Source organism: Salmo salar, unplaced genomic scaffold (genome assembly GCF_965601325.2).
Source record: "Salmo salar unplaced genomic scaffold, fSalSal1 ptg000587l, whole genome shotgun sequence".
In the NCBI taxonomy this organism is placed as follows: Eukaryota; Metazoa; Chordata; class Actinopteri; order Salmoniformes; family Salmonidae; genus Salmo; species Salmo salar.
This window is the reverse complement of record NW_027675427.1, coordinates 140,819-160,195: the sequence shown is the minus strand read 5'-3', so window position 1 is coordinate 160,195 and position 19,377 is coordinate 140,819. Positions and strand designations below refer to the sequence as shown.

Below are 19,377 nucleotides of genomic sequence, written 5' to 3'. Positions count from 1 at the left end.
TCTTTCCAGCTCTGAGCCACCTGGCAAAAAAAGTATCTCTTGGTACCAGCTACCAGTTCACCCTCCGAAAGGGGTTTTCAGCTGCAGTGGCAATATCTGTGACCTGCCACAGAGCATCTCTGAAGCCGGATGCCGTTGACAGGCTGGTGTTTCTCGCACAAAATCTTTTAAACGAAGGAGGACACGCTTGTCTTCTAATGTCTACCTCAAGACAGCATTACTGTTTATCAAAGTAAAAAAGAGGGGAAAATGTTTATTGAGTTGATAGTCTGTTTCTTGTGCAACTGGTTGAGGCTGTTCAGATAAGAAATTGAGTTAACAAAAAGCAAATGGTAATCTCAGGCTGATGTTTAAAAAACATTTTCTCAAACTGAGCACTTTATTTTGTTCTTTATTTATATATAATTGCTGCCCTTAATAGTGTTTGTCATAGTTTATTATTTTGTAATGTTCGTTATTTGCATCTGTGGATTTGTTATGAAAGGAGAAGAAATCTGTAAATTGATTTTAATAAGCATATAAAGTTGTCAAACTAAAAAAAAGTTGACTTTTCTCATAAATTATATATAATATTTATTCAGAAAAAGATAGGCCTATTTTATTTTATAGGCTATTTTTGTTTAAGAAATTTGTATTTATTTAAATGTGCACCTTATGGAGCTTTGATTTCCAAAAAGGTCGTCTGTTGTTCTACAGTGTTTATGTTTACATGTTGTTGTTATTTGAACAGCTGAACATTTAAACTGAACCAGGTGAAGAGCCCTGTTTATTGTTTATTCATTTGATTTTTCAACTGTTTCACTGAAATAGCCGCTTTCAATAATACTACTTGAGACATGTCATATCTGGCTTTGACTTTGACTGAACATTTGCTCTCACTTTGCAGAAAAAAATATCAGGATATATATCTTATATCGATATTCAGCCTAAATATATCGGGATATGACTTTTGGTCCATATCGCCCAGCCCATGCCTACCAGACATCTTCTTGAGAGAAGATAAGATCAGGGACTCCTGACTTACTCTCCGTCATGTGAAATAGGTTCTCCTGTCTTACTCTCCGTCATGTTGAAATAGGGTTCTCCTGTCTTACTCTCCGTCATGTTGAAATAGGTTCTCCTGTCTTACTCTCTGTCATGTTGAAATAGGTTCTCCTGTCTTACTCTCTGTCATGTTGAGATGGGTTAGTTCTTCTTGAGAGAACTAACCCAAAAGTAGTCCAACTAACCCAAAATTAGTTGAAAGGCCTAAGTGATTCTCCTCCTGAGAAGAAGCTGACAGCCTTCAAACAGAGCAAAAAAAAGTGGTCCCAAACAATATGTCCAAAATGAATAAAATAATTATACCTTAAGTTGCAACTTATTCTGTTTAGGTTTAAACCTCTATGGGCTAGGTGGGACGCTTGCACCTACTAAAGTGTTTGTAAATAGGCATCCTATCATTTGAAAATTAGTTGAAAGGGCTAAGTGATTCTCCTCCTGACAAGAAGTTGACAGCCTTCAAACATAGTGCAAAAAAAGTGGGCGTGAACATAGAATATTTTTGGGTCAAAAAAAATAATATACAGCTGTCTTTAATAAGATCAAACTGAACTAACTGCTATCTTGAAATGTTGAAAAAGTGTTTTTAAATAGCTCAGTCTTATCACTCAATATGAGTCAAAATTTGTCACTTCCAGGACTGCTCATTTTGTAAAAAATGAAAAAATGAAAAAAATAACAAACTCACAGCTGTGTTAATAGACCCAACTCAAACATCTGCTATCTTGAAATGTCCAAAAAAGGTATTTAAAAATGGCCTACCAGACATCTTCTTGAGAGAAGATAAGGGTCAGGGATCTCTCTGGTCACCCACAAAGCCATTTCCTCCTTTGGCCGTCTCTCCTTCCAGTTCTCTGCTGCCAATGACTGGAACGAACTACAAAAATCTCTGAAACTGGAAACACTTATCTCCCTCACTAGCTTTAAGCACCAGCTGTCAGAGCAGCTCACAGATTACTGCACCTGTACATAGCCCATCTATAATTTAGCCCAACTACCTCTTCCCCTAATGTATTTATTTATTTATTTATTAATTTATTTTGCTCCTTTGCACCCCATTATTTCTATGTCTACTTTGCACTTTCTTCCACCTACAAATCTACCATTCCAGAGTTTTACTTGCTATATTGTATTTACCTTTGCCACCATGGCCTTTTTGCCTTTACCTCCCTTATCTCACCTCATTTGCTCACATTGTATATAGACTTATTTTTTTACTGTATTATTGACTGTACGTTTGTTTATTCCATGTGTAACTCTGTGTTGTTGTATGTTGTCGAACTGCTTTGCTTTATCTTGGCCAGGTCGCAATTGTAAATGAGAACTTGTTCTCAACTTGCCTACCTGGTTAAATAAAGGTGAAATAAATAAAAATGTATATACTGTATTCCAGTCATGGTTCATCCTATATAACTACTGCTGTCCACTTCATATGTATATACTGTATTCTAGTCATGGTTCATCCTATATAACTACTGCTGTCCACTTCATATGTATATACTGTATTCTAGTCATGGTTCATCCTATATAACTACTGCTGTCCACTTCATATGTATTTACTGTATTCTAGTCATGGTTCATCCTATATAACTACTGCTGTCCACTTCATATGTATATAACTGTATTCCAGTCCTGGTTCATCCTATATAACTACTGCTGTCCACTTCATATGTATATACTGTATTCTAGTCATGGTTCATCCTATATAACAACTGCTGCCCACTTCATATGTATATACTGTATTCTAGTCCTGGTTCATCCTATATAACTACTGCTGTCCACTTCATATGTATATACTGTATTCCAGTCATGGTTCATCCTATATAACTACTGCTGTCCACTTCATATGTATATACTGTATTCTAGTCCTGGTTCATCCTATATAACTACTACTGTACATCTACTATTCTTCAGATATACTACAGATGTACTCCAAATTGTCTATGCATCACATCACAGTACACAGTGTATATATATATATATATATATATATATCATTGCTTGTCCTAATAATTTCATTGACTTTTTAGATTTGCCCTCTGTGAGCTGGGAACACAAGCATTGTTAGATATTACTGCACTGTTGGAGCTGGGAACACAAGCATTGTTAGATATTACTGCACTGTTGGAGCTGGGAACACAAGCATTGTTAGATATTACTGCACTGTTGGAGCCAGGAACACAAGCATTGTTAGATATTACTGCACTGTTGGAACCCAGGAACACAAGCATTTCACTTCACCCACAATAACATCTGATAAATATGTGTATGAAACCAATAAAATAAAATGTGATTGTATTGTTGAAAAGTGTTAGATAATTCTCAATCCGTGTTGTGTCTTGTCTAAGAACAGCCCTTAGCCGTGGTTCTGTATAATAACCATATATCACACCTCCTCAGGACTTATTGATTTATAAGGCATTATAAAGGTGATTAAAATAATGATACATACGTACTTCATAGAAAACTGTTACCCTTCATATATTCTAACAACTCACATTTTAAGATTCATTATGTCATTTATTCCATGTTAAAGGCTCTAACATTGGAACAAAACTATTTGTCTCCCTCTTGATGTTGCATGCAGTTCCTCTCTCTCTTCCTCCCTCCCTCTAACCCCACCCTCCCTCTAACCCCACCCTTCTGGCAGAACCAGGAAGTCCATCCCCCTTCACAAACTCTCTTCTGAGGAAACGAAACTGATCTGAGTCTCTGTGTCGTCTGTCTGTGTGAGAGTGAACAACCGTCCAAATGGCTCAACAGGAGTTCTGCTGGACCAGGACCAGTTCTGTTGTTCTGTCTGTCTGGATCTACTGAAGGAACCAGTCGCCATCCCCTGTGGACACAGTTACTGTAGGAGCTGTATTGAGGGCTGCTGGGATCAGGATGTTCTGAAAGGGGTCTATAGCTGTCCACAGTGCAGACAGACCTTCAGTCCAAGGCCTACGCTGAGTAAAAATAACATGTTGGCTGAGCTGGTGGAGAAACTGAAGAAGACAGGACTCCAGGCTGCTCCCCCTCCTGCTCTGTGCTATGCTGGACCTAGAGATGTGGCGTGTGATGTCTGCACTGGGACCAGAAAGCAGAAAGCCCTCATGTCCTGTCTGGTGTGTCTGGCCTCTTACTGTGAGACTCACCTCCAATCTCACTATGAATCTCCTGCTTTGACGAAGCACAAGCTGGTCAAAGCCACCGCACAACTACAGGAGAAGATCTGCTCTCATCATGACAAACTGCTGGAGGTTTACTGTCGTACCGATCAGCAGTGTATCTGTCTGATGTGTACAATGGATGAACATAAAGGCCATGATACAGTGTCAGCTGCAGCAGAGAGGACTGAGAAACAGGTAAGACCAGAACAACTTGTTGGTGACTGTCTGATAAACAAAGAATTAAAGATACAGTAGGAACTAAGGCTGTTTGAATATGAGATCATTGAAATGAAATGAATCCTCAGCAGAACAAATATGAACACAAACCATGAGTATATTGATATGTCAACCCAGATTCTCCAGATGTATCACCATTTTATAATGTCAAACACTATTATCATTCTGAATGCTCTTTTATGAGTCCAAAGTTCAGTCTCAACCTGTTGATACATGTAGTCCTACCATAAAAACTATAATCATTCACATAGCAACAAATAAATATCATTTAGTAAATGGACCATCCATTTTTTAGACCTTCCTCTCTATGGGCCCTATGTCACATTACTATACTATTGATCTACTGGACTAATAAAGCTTGATAGCTCATTGAAGAGTGATTCTCCACAGAGGCAGCTGGGGATGAGTCAGCAGAAGGTCCAGCAGAGATTCCAGGAGAGAGAGAAGGAGCTGAAGGAGCTCCAACAGGCTGTGGAGTCTTTCAAGGTGAGTATTGTTGACCAGAGGAGACACACCATTTCACCTGTCTCCTCCAGTCAGAGAGAGAGAGAGAGAGAGAGAGAGGTAGAGGGGCCCCTATCCAATCCCACTGACCCCACTGTTGGGAACAGGTTGTCACTGCTGAGGCAGTGAAGAAAGTAGAGGAGGATGGGTCAAGGCTGAGGGATCCTGAGAGGATCCCTGTGAGTAGTAGATCTGTGACAGCACAGAGGGATGGGCCAACCAGTGATATATGCTTCAGTAAGGTTGGCTTCTTAGTGTATTTGGTCATACTAGATTTGACTTCAGAAGAGTTCCAGGGTGTGTTGAGTGGTGGTGTCCTGTCCTCCCAGGCCGTTGGCCTGGTGCAGGAGCAGATAGGGTCAAAGTAGTGGAATGGGGTAGTGGGTTTTAATGAGTGTAGGGTTAGTTGGCCTGGTGCTGGAGCAGATAGGGTCAAATTAGTGGAATGGGGTAGTGGGTTTTAATGAGTGTAGGGTTAGTTGGCCTGGTGCAGGAGCAGATAGGGTCAAAGTAGTGGAATGGGGGTAGTGGGTTTTAATGAGTGTAGGGTTAGTTGGCCTGGTGCAGGAGCTGATAGGGTCAAAGTAGTGGAATGGGGTAGTGGGTTTTAATGAGTGTAGGTTAGTTGGCCTGGTGCAGGAGCAGATAGGGTCAAAGTAGTGGAATGGGGTAGTGGGTTTTAATGAGTGTAGGGTTAGTTGGCCTGGTGCAGGAGCAGATAGGGTCAAAGTAGTGGAATGGGGTAGTGGGTTTTAATGAGTGTAGGGTTAGTTGGCCTGGTGCAGGAGCAGATAGGGTCAAAGTAGTGGAATGGGGTAGTGGGTTTTAATGAGTGTAGGGTTAGTTGGCCTGGTGCAGGAGCAGATAGGGTCAAAGTAGTGGAATGGGGTAGTGGGGTTTTAATGAGTGTAGGGTTAGTTGGCCTGGTGCAGGAGCAGATAGGGTCAAAGTAGTGGAATGGGGTAGTGGGTTTTAATGAGTGTAGGGTTAGTTGGCCTGGTGCAGGAGCAGATAGGGTCAAAGTAGTGGAATGGGGTAGTGGGTTTTAATGAGTGTAGGGTTAGTTGGCCTGGTGCAGGAGCAGATAGGGTCAAAGTAGTGGAATGGGGGGTAGTGGGTTTTAATGAGTGTAGGGTTAGTTGGCCTGGTGCAGGAGCAGATAGGGTCAAAGTAGTGGAATGGGGGTAGTGGGTTTTAATGAGTGTAGGGTTAGTTGGCCTGGTGCGGGAGCAGATAGGGTCAAAGTAGTGGAATGGGGTAGTGGGTTTTAATGAGTGTAGGGTTAGTTGGCCTGGTGCGGGAGCAGATAGGGTCAAAGTAGTGGAATGGGTTAGTGGGTTTTAATGAGTGTAGGGTTAGTTGGCCTGGTGCAGGAGCAGATAGGGTCAAAGTAGTGGAATGGGGTAGTGGGTTTTAATGAGTGTAGGGTTAGTTGGCCTGGTGCAGGAGCAGATAGGGTCAAAGTAGTGGAATGGGGGTAGTGGGTTTTATGAGTGTAGGGTTAGTTGGCCTGGTGCAGGAGCAGATAGGGTCAAAGTAGTGGAATGGGGTAGTGTGTTTTAATGAGTGTAGGGTTAGTTGGCCTGGTGCAGGAGCAGATAGGGTCAAAGTAGTGGAATGGGGTAGTGGGGTTTTAATGAGTGTAGGGTTAGTTGGCCTGGTGCAGGAGCAGATAGGGTCAAAGTAGTGGAATGGGGTAGTGGGTTTTAATGAGTGTAGGGTTAGTTGGCCTGGTGCAGGAGCAGATAGGGTCAAAGTAGTGGAATGGGGTAGTGGGTTTTAATGAGTGTAGGGTTAGTTGGCCTGGTGCAGGAGCAGATAGGGTCAAAGTAGTGGAATGGGGTAGTGGGTTTTAATGAGTGTAGGGTTAGTTGGCCTGGTGCAGGAGCAGATAGGGTCAAAGTAGTGGAATGGGGGTAGTGGGTTTTTAATGAGTGTAGGGTTAGTTTGAAGGGTGTTTTTTAGTATTATCATAATTTCCCCTTTTCCCATTTTGTATCCCATAATATCATGGATTTATATTATAGTCCAGTTGAGGCAGGTGAGATGCCTTTGGATATACGACGTAATAAATTGTCATTAGCTTATTGGGTTGAAAGGCTGTGAGGTTGAGCATCCCACTGCTACTGTTCTAGATGACTGTTGGGAATATACTAGTAGACAAGGCAGTGGTTTTGGTTGGACAGTTGGAAAGCTTGCTGATGAGAGTAGTTTCAGGGAGTTGGAGGTTGGCCCTTTCTGTGGTGATAGGGGATGTTCCTCCATGGTTACTCCCAGATCCTGTTGTTGAGCTAACCTTGGTAGACAAAAGGAAAGATTGGGTCAGAAGTCAGTGATAAAGGGAAACTGGTTGACAATTACATTGGTAGAAGTTGTTATGCTTTTTTACCTCTTTTCACAGATGGATCCAAGGGCCCAGATAGTGGGCCCACAGGAGCAGGTGTTTACCTTCCTGAATGTGATGTGCAGATATGTAGAAGACTAACAGATGAACTGTCAGTGTACTCAGTTGAACTGTTGGTGATAATAGTTGTCCTCCAGTGGGTGGAGGACGTACAGCCTGTTAGAGTTATAGTATCCTCAGATTCTCTGTCTGTATTGAATAGTTTATCATCTGGTAAATCTATTAGGAGTGACCTACTATTGGAGGTATTAATGTTATTATGGAGAATTGAGAGAATGGGTCTAGTAGTGAGATTCTGCTGGTCCCAGCACATTCAGGTGTGGAATGGAATGAAATTGTAGACTAGTTAGCTAAAATAACTTTAAAACAAGATATAATATATATTAATGTTCCACTGGGTAGAGGTGAGGACAAATGTGAGATCAGAGCCATTTTGATAGATGTGTGGCAGAAGAGATGGGACTCTGAGCACAAGGGACGGCATTTATATGCCCTCCAAAGAAAGGTCGGTGGACCAAGGTTCAAAGGTCAGATTAGGAAGGAAGAGGTGGTGTTTCCTCGATTGTGTTTAGGACATTGTACATTGAACTGGTCCTTCCATCTGGTTGGCAGCATGTGAATGGTTTGTGTCTGGAGGGTATTGTCAATGAAACGGTGCAGCATGTGTTGTTATATTGTTGTAAGGATGTTGAAGAGAGGGAAAGATTGAAGTGTAGGGTCATTGAGGTTGGACGGGGTTGGATGGGGGGTTGGAAGGGATTTGGGGGATGGGGGAGGGTCTATTAGAAGTTAGTAGGGATCTTTTTTATTTTCTCAGAAGTACTGAGTTAGGTAGGAGGATTTAGAAATGGTGTAAACCGTGATTGAACACACTCCAGCACAGTAGGAGGCGCCATGCTCCTTTAACGTTGGTTTGAGGACCGCCATTATACCATAGAAGAAGAAGAAGTTGGTAACGTGAGGTTTTGTCGTTCGTGAAGAGTGCAGCTATTCTTTTGCCTATTTTCCAAATGTATTTTTGTCATGGTGGGAGGGTTTGTTTATCGGTTTCCTCTGTTTATCGGTTAGAGTTGAGGAGGGAGTAGGGTAGTTTGATGTCCTCAACCGAGTGGAGAAGAAACGCTGTCTCTTCAGGTGCGTTGTGGAGAATGGTGTGGAGGAATTATTGATCCTGGTCGGTGAACAGGTGGGAGAGGAACATATACACTCTGTATCCAGAATGAACAAGGCGGTGGTTGTGGTAATGTAAAAGGTGAGTCTTGTTACCCGGCTAGTTACCAGTATGATTTATGTGAGGGGTTGTGTTGGTGCTGATTTCGACAAGAGTAGTGGTGTCTAATCTGCCTCCGTTTATTACCACCGAACAGATCCGTAAAGAGTTGGTTCGTTTTGCTAAATGTGGAAGTGTTTTTCTGAACGAAATTCAAGGTTAAACAGGGGAGGGGTGGTACACAGGGTTTGTTAGCACACAGGAGCCCAGTGATATAATATTATATATATATAATATTACTATATGTCCCAGCTGTTTGCTGTGGTTTTGAAGTAATTCTCTTCCAGCCCGCGTTAACCTTGTAGGTTTACCTCAGGTAACTTATTATTAACTATCCTTGTAGGTTTACCTCAGGTAACTTATTATTAACTATCCTTGTAGGTTTACCTCAGGTAACTTATTATTAACTAGGTTACAGCTACTAATAATGGTAACTGGTAATTTGATATGTGTTGAAATCTGTTGGTTCGTAGACATCAAATAGAGAGAATGCTGCGCAGGTTCACTGAGTTGTAAACCTAATGGATAGGTGGAGATCATTGATTTGTAGCTCTGACTCAGTTGCTACCTCAGATTATGAGCCTATCAAGTGTGGTGAATGAGGTATGTAGTTCCCACAGAAGACCACAGGGAGGAGCAAGAGAGATATAAACCCATACAGTTTATCTGTTTAAATACCCTGAACCTAACAATCAATCTAATGTATTTATGAAGACCTTTTTACATCAGCAGATGTCACAAAGTGCTGTACAGAAACTCTAACCCTACGTATAACCTGTTTTATCCTGAACCCTAATTCTAGGGTAGGGTAGCCTAGAACCCCTTTAGAAACTATTATAGTAATAATATTATGTTAGTAAATACCATTATAGTACTAAATAGGTTCTATTGTTATTTTTTAAATAAAACCTATGTATAGTACTTAGCATTTAACTGTTTTTTTTTGTTAATTTATTATATTTATTATTTAGAGGAGTCTGTCTAATTAATGAAAAGTTAAGTTATTGCTACACTTTTTAATGAAACCTTTATTTAACCAGGTAGACTAGTTGAGAACAAGTCCTTTATTTAACCAGGTAGGCTAGTTGAGAACAAGTCCTTTATTTAACCAGGTAGGCCAGTTGAGAACAAGTTCTCATTTACAACTGCGACCTGGCCAAGATAAAGCAAAGCAGTGTGACACAAACAACAACACAGAGTTACACATGGAATAAACAAACGTACCGTCAATAACACAATAGAAAAGTCTATATACAGTTGTGCAAATGAGGTAAGATAAAGGAGGTAAGTTAATAAATAGGCCGTGGTGGAGAAATAATTACAATGTAGCAATTAAACACTGGAGTGATAGATGTGCAGAAGATTAATTTGCAAGTAGAGATACTAGTATTAACTAACTGCTATCTCTCTGTCCCTCTCTCTCTCTCTCTCTCTCTCTCTCTCTCTCTCTCTGTCCCCCTCTCTCTCTCTGTCCCCCTCTCTCTCTCTGTCCCCCTCTCTCTCTCTGTCCCCCTCTCTCTCTCTGTCCCCCTCTCTCTCTCTGTCCCCCTCTCTCTCTCTGTCCCCCTCTCTCTCTCTGTCCCCCTCTCTCTCTCTGTCCCCCTCTCTCTCTCTGTCCCCCTCTCTCTCTCTGTCCCCCTCTCTCTCTCTGTCCCCCTCTCTCTCTCTGTCCCCCTCTCTCTCTCTGTCCCCCTCTCTCTCTCTGTCCCCCTCTCTCTCTCTCTCTCTCTGTCCCTCTCTCTCTCTGACCCTCTCTCTGTGTCCCTCTCTCTCTCTCTCTGTCCCTCTCTCTCTCTCTCTCTGTCCCCCTCTCTCTCTCTGTCTCTCTCTGTCCCTCTCTCTCTCTGTCCCTCTCTCTCTCTGTCCCTCTCTCTCTCTCCGTCCCTCTCTCTCTCGTCCCTCTCTCTCTCTCTCTCTCTCTCTCTCTCTCTCTCTGTCCCCCTCTCTCTCTCTGTCCCCCTCTCTCTCTCTGTCCCCCTCTCTCTCTCTGTCCCCCTCTCTCTCTCTGTCCCCCTCTCTCTCTCTGTCCCCCTCTCTCTCTCTGTCCCCCTCTCTCTCTCTGTCTCTCTCTCTCTCTGTCTCTCTCTCTCTCTCTCTCTCTCTGTCTCTCTGTCTCTCTCTGTCTCTCTCTGTCTCTCTCTCTCTGTCTGTCCCTCTCTCTCTCTCTCTCTCTCTCTCTCTCTCTCTCTCTCTCTCTCTCTCTCTCTCTGTCCCTCTCTCTGTCTCTCTCTCTGTCCCTCTCTCTCTCTCTCTCTCTCTCTCTCTCTCTCTCTCCTTCCTCTCTCTCTCTCTCTCTCTCTTAACAGCGCTCTGCACAGGCAGCAGTGGAGGACAGTGATCAGATCTTTACTGAGCTGATCCGCTCCATTGAGAGAAGGAGCTCTGAGGTGAAGGAGCTGATCAGAGCCCAAGAGAAGGATCAAGTGAGTGAAGCTGAAGGAGTCCTGGAGCAACTGAAGCAGGAGATAGCTGAGCTGAGGAAGAGAAGCACTGAGCTGGAGCAGCTCTCACACACAGAGGATCACATCCATTTCCTCCAGGTAACTAAACTGTCTTGTTACATGTGATATGAAATTAACTTCATGTGAAACTATTGATCTCAATCATTATGTTGTCCTCTCTGTCCCTCTCTCTCTCTCTCTGTCCCCTCTCTCTCTCTCTCTGTCCCTCTCTCTCTCTCTCTGTCCCTCTCCTCTCTCCCTGTGTCTCTCTCTCTCCCTGTGTCTCTCTCTCTCCCTGTGTCTCTCTCTCTCTCCCTGTGTCTCTCTCTCTCTCCCTGTGTCTCTCTCTCCCTGTGTCTCTCTCTCTCCCTGTGTCTCTCTCTCTCCCTCTCTGTATCTCTCTCTGTCCCTCTCTCTCTCTCTCTGTATCTCTCTGTCCCTCTCTCTCTCTCTCTGTATCTCTCTCTCTCTGGATCTCTCTCTCTCTCTGTCCCTCTCTCTCTCTCTCTCTGTCCCTCCTCTCTCTCTCTGTGTCCCTCTCTCTCTCTCTCTCTGTGTCCCTCTCTCTCTCTGTCCCTCCTCTCTCTCTCTCTCTCTGTCCCTCTCTCTGTGTCCCCCCCTCGGTGTCCCCCTCTCTCTCTCTCTCTCACTCTGTCCCCCTCTCTCTCTCTCTCTGTCCCCCTCTCTCTCTCTCTCTGTCCCCCTCTCTCTCTCTCTCTCTGTCCCCCTCTCTCTCTCTCTCTCTCTCTCTTCTCTGTCCCCCTCTCTCTCTCTCCCTCTCTGTCCCCCTCTCTCTCTCTCCCTCTCTGTCCCCCTCTCTCTGTCCCCTCTCTCTCTGTCCCCTCTCTCTCTGTCTCCCCTCTCTCTCTCTCTCTGTCCCTCTCTCTCTCTCTCTCTCTCTGTCCCTCCCTCTCTCTCTCTCCCCTCTCTCTGTCCCCTCTCTCTCTCTCTGTCCCCCTCTCTCTCTGTGTCCCCTCTCTCTCTCTCTCTCTGTCCCTCCTCTCTCTCTCTGTCCCCTCCTCTCTCTCTGTCTCTCTCCCTCCTCTCTTTCCCTCTGTCCCTCTCTCTGTGTCCCCCCCTCTCTCTGTGTCCCCCACTCTCTCTGTGTCCCCCCCTCTCTCTGTGTCCCCCCCTCCTCTCTGTGTCCCCCCCTCTCTCTGTGTCCCCCCTCTCTCTGTGTCCCCCCCTCTCTCTGTGTCCCCCCCTCTCTCTGTGTCCCCCCTCTCTCTGTGTCCCCCCTCTCTCTGTGTCCCTCTCTCCCTCTCTGTGTCCCTCTCTCCCTCTCTGTGTCCCTCTCTGTGTCCCTCTCTGTGTCCCTCTCTGTGTCCCTCTCTGTGTCCTCTCTCTCTCTCTCTGTGTCTCTCTCTCTGTGCCTCTCTCTCTCTCTGTGTCTCTCTCTCTCTCTGTGCTCTCTCTCTCTCTGTGTCTCTCTCTCTCCCTGTGTCTCTCTCTCTCTCTCTGCGTCTCTCTCTGTCTCTCTCTGTCTCTCTCTCTGTCTCTCTCTCTGGTCCCTCCCTCTCTCTCTCTCTGTCCCTCCTCTCTCTCTCTTTCCTCTGTCCCTCTCTCTCTCTGTCCCTCTGTTCCTCTGTCTCTCTCTCTGTCTCTCTTCTCTCTATCTCTCTGTCTCTCTCTCTGTCTGTCTCTGTCTCTCTCTGGCCCTTGTCCCCCTCTCCTCTCTCTCTGTCCTCTCTCTCTTCTCTCTCTCGCTCTCTCTCTGTCTCTCTCTCCCTCTCTCTCTCTCTCTCTCTCTCTCTCTCTCTCTCTCTCTCTCTCTGTCCCCTCCTCTCTCTCTCTGTCCCTCTGTTCCTCTGTCTCTCTCTGTCTCTGTCTCTCTGTCTCTCTGTCTCTGTCTCTCTCTCTCTCCAGAGTTATCAGTCTCTCTCCAGTATCAGTGTATCTTCAGACTTACCCAGCATCGTTGTCCGTCCTCTTCAGTACTTTGGAGATGTGAGTAAGACTGTGTCTGAACTGAGAGAGAAACTAGAAGACTTCCTTAAAGGAGAATGGACCAAGATCTCCACTACAGGTGTGTTGAAAACAATCAGAAACATCAACTTTAGACCATTGAAAGTTCCCTACTAGTCATATACATGTGGAATATGGTATGATGATAACATTCCCTCTCTCTGTCAATGTGTTTGTGTGTCTGTAGTGAATATAGTGGAGGTTGTTCTGCCTCCAGAGCCCAAGACCAGAGAACAGTTTGTTACAATGTGAGTCTCTTTATTGTGAAGTAACTAACAGTCTCTTTTTACTGCCACTCCTAACAATCCCTCTAGAAATATATAGCAATAGTAGATCTAATCAAAGACTGGGTATCTATCTGACTCCTCATATTTCTCTGATTTGATCTCTGCTGTGCTCTAATCAAAGACAGGGTAGATACAGTATCTGACTTAACTTATTGTTCTGACTCCCCTCATTGGTCTCTGCTCTTCTCCCAGATTCCTGTCAGCTCACACTGGACCCAAACACAGCACACACACACCTCTCTCTGTCTGAAGGGAACAGAAAGGTGACCTATACAGGCCAAGTCCAACCATATCCTGGTCATCCAGACAGATTCACCAACACCTACCAGGTTCTGTGTAGAGAGGGTCTGTCTGGACGCTGTTACTGGGAGGTGGAGTGGACTGGGGAGTTGGTTATTACAGCAGTCTCATATAAAGACATCAGCAGAACAGAGACAGGCTGGGATGGTGTATTTGGATACAATAACAAGTCCTGGAGTTTACAGTGCTATAGTGATGGTTATTATTTCAGACACAATAATGTTAAGACTAAAGTATCAGGCCCTCAGTCCTCCAGAGTAGGAGTGTACCTGGATCACAAGGCAGGTACTCTGTCCTTCTACAGTGTCTCTGACACAATGACCCTCCTCCACAGAGTCCAGACCACATTCACTCAGCCCCTCTATCCTGGGTTTAATCTCTATTATAGTACTGCTGAGCTGGTTAAACTGTAGTCGTAGATGTAGGGTCCACATAGATACTAGTCATGCTGGTGTAGTCTATAGCTGAGCTGGTTAAACTGTAGTAGGGTCCACATAGATACTAGTCATGCTGGTGTAGTCTATAGCTGAGCTGGTTAAACTGTAGTAGGGTCCACATAGATACTAGTCATGCTGGTGTAGTCTATAGCTGAGCTGGTTAAACTGTAGTAGGGTCCACATAGATACTAGTCATGCTGGTGTAGTCTATAGCTGAGCTGGTTAAACTGTAGTAGGGTCCACATAGATACTAGTCATGCTGGTGTAGTCTATAGCTGAGCTGGTTAAACTGTAGTAGGGTCCACATAGATACTAGTCATGCTGGTGTAGTCTATAGCTGAGCTGGTTAAACTGTAGTAGGGTCCACATAGATACTAGTCATGCTGGTGTAGTCTATAGCTGAGCTGGTTAAACTGTAGTAGGGTCCACATAGATACTAGTCATGCTGGTGTAGTCTATAGCTGAGCTGGTTAAACTGTAGTAGGGTCCACATAGTTACTAGTCATGCTGGTGTAGTCTATAGCTGAGCTGGTTAAACTGTAGTAGGGTCCACATAGATACTAGTCATGCTGGTGTAGTCTATAGCTGAGCTGGTTAAACTGTAGTAGGGTCCACATAGATACTAGTCATGCTGGTGTAGTCTATAGCTGAGCTGGTTAAACTGTAGTAGGGTCCACATAGATACTAGTCATGCTGGTGTAGTCTATAGCTGAGCTGGTTAAACTGTAGTAGGGTCCACATAGATACTAGTCATGCTGGTGTAGTCTATAGCTGAGCTGGTTAAACTGTAGTAGGGTCCACATAGATACTAGTCATGCTGGTGTAGTCTATAGCTGAGCTGGTTAAACTGTAGTAGGGTCCACATAGATACTAGTCATGCTGGTGTAGTCTATAGCTGAGCTGGTTCATACTGTAGTAGGGTCCACATAGTTACTAGTCATGCTGGTGTAGTCTATAGCTGAGCTGGTTAAACTGTAGTAGGGTCCACATAGATACTAGTCACGCTGGTGTAGTCTGTAGCTGAGCTGGTTAAACTGTAGTAGGGTCCACATAGATACTAGTCACGCTGGTGTAGTCTATAGCTGAGCTGGTTAAACTGTAGTAGGGTCCACATAGATACTAGTCATGCTGGTGTAGTCTGTAGCTGAGCTGGTTAAACTGTAGTAGGGTCCACATAGATACTAGTCATGCTGGTGTAGTCTATAGCTGAGCTGGTTAAACTGTAGTAGGGTCCACATAGATACTAGTCATGCTGGTGTAGTCTGTAGCTGAGCTGGTTAAACTGTAGTAGGGTCCACATAGATACTAGTCATGCTGGTGTAGTCTATAGCTGAGCTGGTTAAACTGTAGTAGGGGAGTCCACATAGATACTAGTCATGCTGGTGTAGTCTATAGCTGAGCTGGTTAAACTGTAGTAGGGTCCACATAGATACTAGTCATGCTGGTGTAGTCTATAGCTGAGCTGGTTAAACTGTAGTAGAGGGTCCACATAGATACTAGTCATGCTGGTGTAGTCTATAGCTGAGCTGGTTAAACTGTAGTAGGGTCCACATAGATACTAGTCATGCTGGTGTAGTCTATAGCTGAGCTGGTTAAAACTGTAGTAGGGTCCACATAGATACTAGTCATGCTGGTGTAGTCTATAGCTGAGCTGGTTAAAACTGTAGTAGGGTCCACATAGATACTAGTCATGCTGGTGTAGTCTATAGCTGAGCTGGTTAAACTGTAGTAGGGTCCACATAGATACTAGTCATGCTGGTGTAGTCTATAGCTGAGCTGGTTAAACTGTAGTAGGGTCCACATAGATACTAGTCATGCTGGTGTAGTCTATAGCTGAGCTGGTTAAACTGTAGTAGGGTCCACATAGATACTAGTCATGCTGGTGTAGTCTATAGCTGAGCTGGTTAAACTGTAGTAGGGTCCACATAGATACTAGTCATGCTGGTGTAGTCTATAGCTGAGCTGGTTAAACTGTAGTAGGGTCCTCATAGATACTAGTCATGCTGGGTGTAGTCTATAGCTGAGCTGGTTAAACTGTAGTAGGGTCCACATAGATACTAGTCATGCTGGTGTAGTCTATAGCTGAGCTGGTTAAACTGTAGTAGGGTCCACATAGATACTAGTCATGCTGGTGTAGTCTATAGCTGAGCTGGTTAAACTGTAGTAGGGTCCACATAGATACTAGTTCATGCTGGTGTAGTCTATAGCTGAGCTGGTTAAACTGTAGTAGGGTCCACATAGATACTAGTCATGCTGGTGTAGTCTATAGCTGAGCTGGTTAAACTGTAGTAGGGTCCACATAGATACTAGTCATGCTGGTGTAGTCTATAGCTGAGCTGGTTAAACTGTAGTAGGGTCCACATAGATACTAGGTCATGCTGGTGTAGTCTATAGCTGAGCTGGTTAAACTGTAGTAGGGTCCACATAGATACTAGTCGATGCTGGTGTAGTCTATAGCTGAGCTGGTTAAACTGTAGTAGGGTCCACATAGATACTAGTCATGCTGGTGTAGTCTATAGCTGAGCTGGTTAAACTGTAGTAGGGTCCACATAGATACTAGTCATGCTGTGTAGTCTATAGCTGAGCTGGTTAAACTGTAGTAGGGTCCACATAGTTACTAGTCATGCTGGTGTAGTCTATATCTGAGCTGGTTAAACTGTAGTAGGGTCCACATAGATACTGGTGTAGTCTATAGCTGAGCTGGTTAAACTGTAGTAGGGTCCACATAGATACTAGTCATGCTGGTGTAGTCTGTAGCTGAGCTGGTTAAACTGTAGTAGGGTCCACATAGATACTAGTCATGCTGGTGTAGTCTATAGCTGAGCTGGTTAAACTGTAGTAGGGTCCACATAGATACTAGTCATGCTGGTGTAGTCTATAGCTGAGCTGGTTAAACTGTAGTAGGGTCCACATAGATACTAGTCATGCTGGTGTAGTCTATAGCTGAGCTGGTTAAACTGTAGTAGGGTCCACATAGATACTAGTCATGCTGGTGTAGTCTATAGCTGAGCTGGTTAAACTGTAGTAGGGTCCACATTATATACTAGTCATGCTGGTGTAGTCTATAGCTGAGCTGGTTAAACTGTAGTAGGGTCCACATAGATACTAGTCATGCTGGTGTAGTCTGTAGCTGAGCTGGTTAAACTGTAGTAGGGTCCACATAGATACTAGTCATGCTGGTGTAGTCTATAGCTGAGCTGGTTAAACTGTAGTAGGGTACACATAGATACTAGTCATGCTGGTGTAGTCTATAGCTGAGCTGGGTTAAACTGTAGTAGGGTCCACATAGATGCTAGTCATGCTGGTGTAGTCTATAGCTGAGCTGGTTAAACTGTAGTAGGGTCCACATAGATACTAGTCATGCTGGTGTAGTCTATAGCTGAGCTGGTTAAACTGTAGTAGGGTCCACATAGATACTAGTCATGCTGGTGTAGTCTATAGCTGAGCTGGTTAAACTGTAGTAGGGTCCACATAGATACTAGTCATGCTGGTGTAGTCTATAGCTGAGCTGGTTAAACTGTAGTAGGGTCCACATAGATACTAGTCATGCTGGTGTAGTTTATAGCTGAGCTGGTTAAACTGTAGTAGGGTCCACATAGATACTAGTCATGCTGGTGTAGTCTATAGCTGAGCTGGTTAAACTGTAGTAGGGTCCACATAGATACTAGTCTTGCTGGTGTAGTCTATAGCTGAGCTGGTTAAACTGTAGTAGGGTCCACATAGATACTAGTCATGCTGATGTAGTCTATAGCTGAGCTGGTTAAACTGTAGTAGGGTCCACATAGATACTAGTCATGCTGGTGTAGTCTATAGCTGAGCTGGTTAAACTGTAGTAGGGTCCACATAGATACTAGTCATGCTGGTGTAGTCTATAGCTGAGCTGGTTAAACTGTAGTAGGGTCCACATAGATACTAGTCATGCTGGTGTAGTCTATAGCTGAGCTGGTTAAACTGTAGTAGGGTCCACATAGATACTAGTCATGCTGGTGTAGTCTATAGCTGAGCTGGTTAAACTGTAGTAGGGTCCACATAGATACTAGTCATGCTGGTGTAGTCTATAGCTGAGCTGGTTAAACTGTAGTAGGGTCCACATAGATACTAGTCATGCTGGTGTAGTCTATAGCTGAGCTGGTTAAACTGTAGTAGGGTCCACATAGATACTGGTGTAGTCTATAGCTGAGCTGGTTAAACTGTAGTAGGGTCCACATAGTTACTAGTCATGCTGGTGTAGTCTATATCTGAGCTGGTTAAACTGTAGTAGGGTCCACATAGATACTGGTGTAGTCTATAGCTGAGCTGGTTAAACTGTAGTAGGGTCCACATAGATACTAGTCATGCTGGTGTAGTCTGTAGCTGAGCTGGTTAAACTGTAGTAGGGTCCACATAGATACTAGTCATGCTGGTGTAGTCTATAGCTGAGCTGGTTAAACTGTAGTAGGGTCCACATAGATACTAGTCATGCTGGTGTAGTCTATAGCTGAGCTGGTTAAACTGTAGTAGGGTCCACATAGATACTAGTCATGCTGGTGTAGTCTATAGCTGAGCTTGGTTAAACTGTAGTAGTGTCCACATAGATACTAGTCATGCTGGTGTAGTCTATAGCTGAGCTGGTTAAACTGTAGTAGGGTCCACATAGATACTAGTCATGCTGGTGTAGTCTATAGCTGAGCTGGTTAAACTGTAGTAGGGTCCACATAGATACTAGTTCATGCTGGTGTAGTCTATAGCTGAGCTGGTTAAACTGTAGTAGGGTCCACATAGATACTAGTCATGCTGGTGTAGTCTGTAGCTGAGCTGGTTAAACTGTAGTAGGGTCCACATAGATACTAGTCATGCTGGTGTAGTCTATAGCTGAGCTGGTTAAACTGTAGTAGGGTCCACATAGATACTAGTCATGCTGGTGTAGTCTATAGCTGAGCTGGTTAAACTGTAGTAGGGTCCACATAGATACTAGTCATGCTGGTGTAGTCTATAGCTGAGCTGGTTAAACTGTAGTAGGGTCCACATAGATACTAGTCATGCTGGTGTAGTCTATAGCTGAGCTGGTTAAACTGTAGTAGGGTCCACATAGATACTAGTCATGCTGGTGTAGTCTATAGCTGAGCTGGTTAAACTGTAGTAGGGTCCACATAGATACTAGTCATGCTGGTGTAGTCTATAGCTGAGCTGGTTAAACTGTAGTAGGGTCCACATAGATACTAGTCATGCTGGTGTAGTCTATAGCTGAGCTGGTTAAACTGTAGTAGGGTCCACATAGATACTAGTCATGCTGGTGTAGTCTATAGCTGAGCTGGTTAAACTGTAGTAGGGTCCACATAGATACTAGTCATGCTGGTGTA

The 19,377-nt window shown here is 44.1% G+C and overlaps 1 pseudogene across 1 annotated transcript; it reads left to right on the top strand.

The window, feature by feature from the left end:
- Positions 1 to 477: 477 nt before the first annotated feature.
- Positions 478 to 14,014, top strand: LOC145876385 (tripartite motif-containing protein 16-like; annotated as a pseudogene). Its single transcript, XR_014391524.1, has 7 exons — positions 478 to 496; positions 3,778 to 4,388; positions 4,821 to 4,916; positions 10,915 to 11,148; positions 12,916 to 13,075; positions 13,202 to 13,262; positions 13,494 to 14,014. The product of XR_014391524.1 is annotated as a tripartite motif-containing protein 16-like (transcript).
- Positions 14,015 to 19,377: the final 5,363 nt, after the last annotated feature.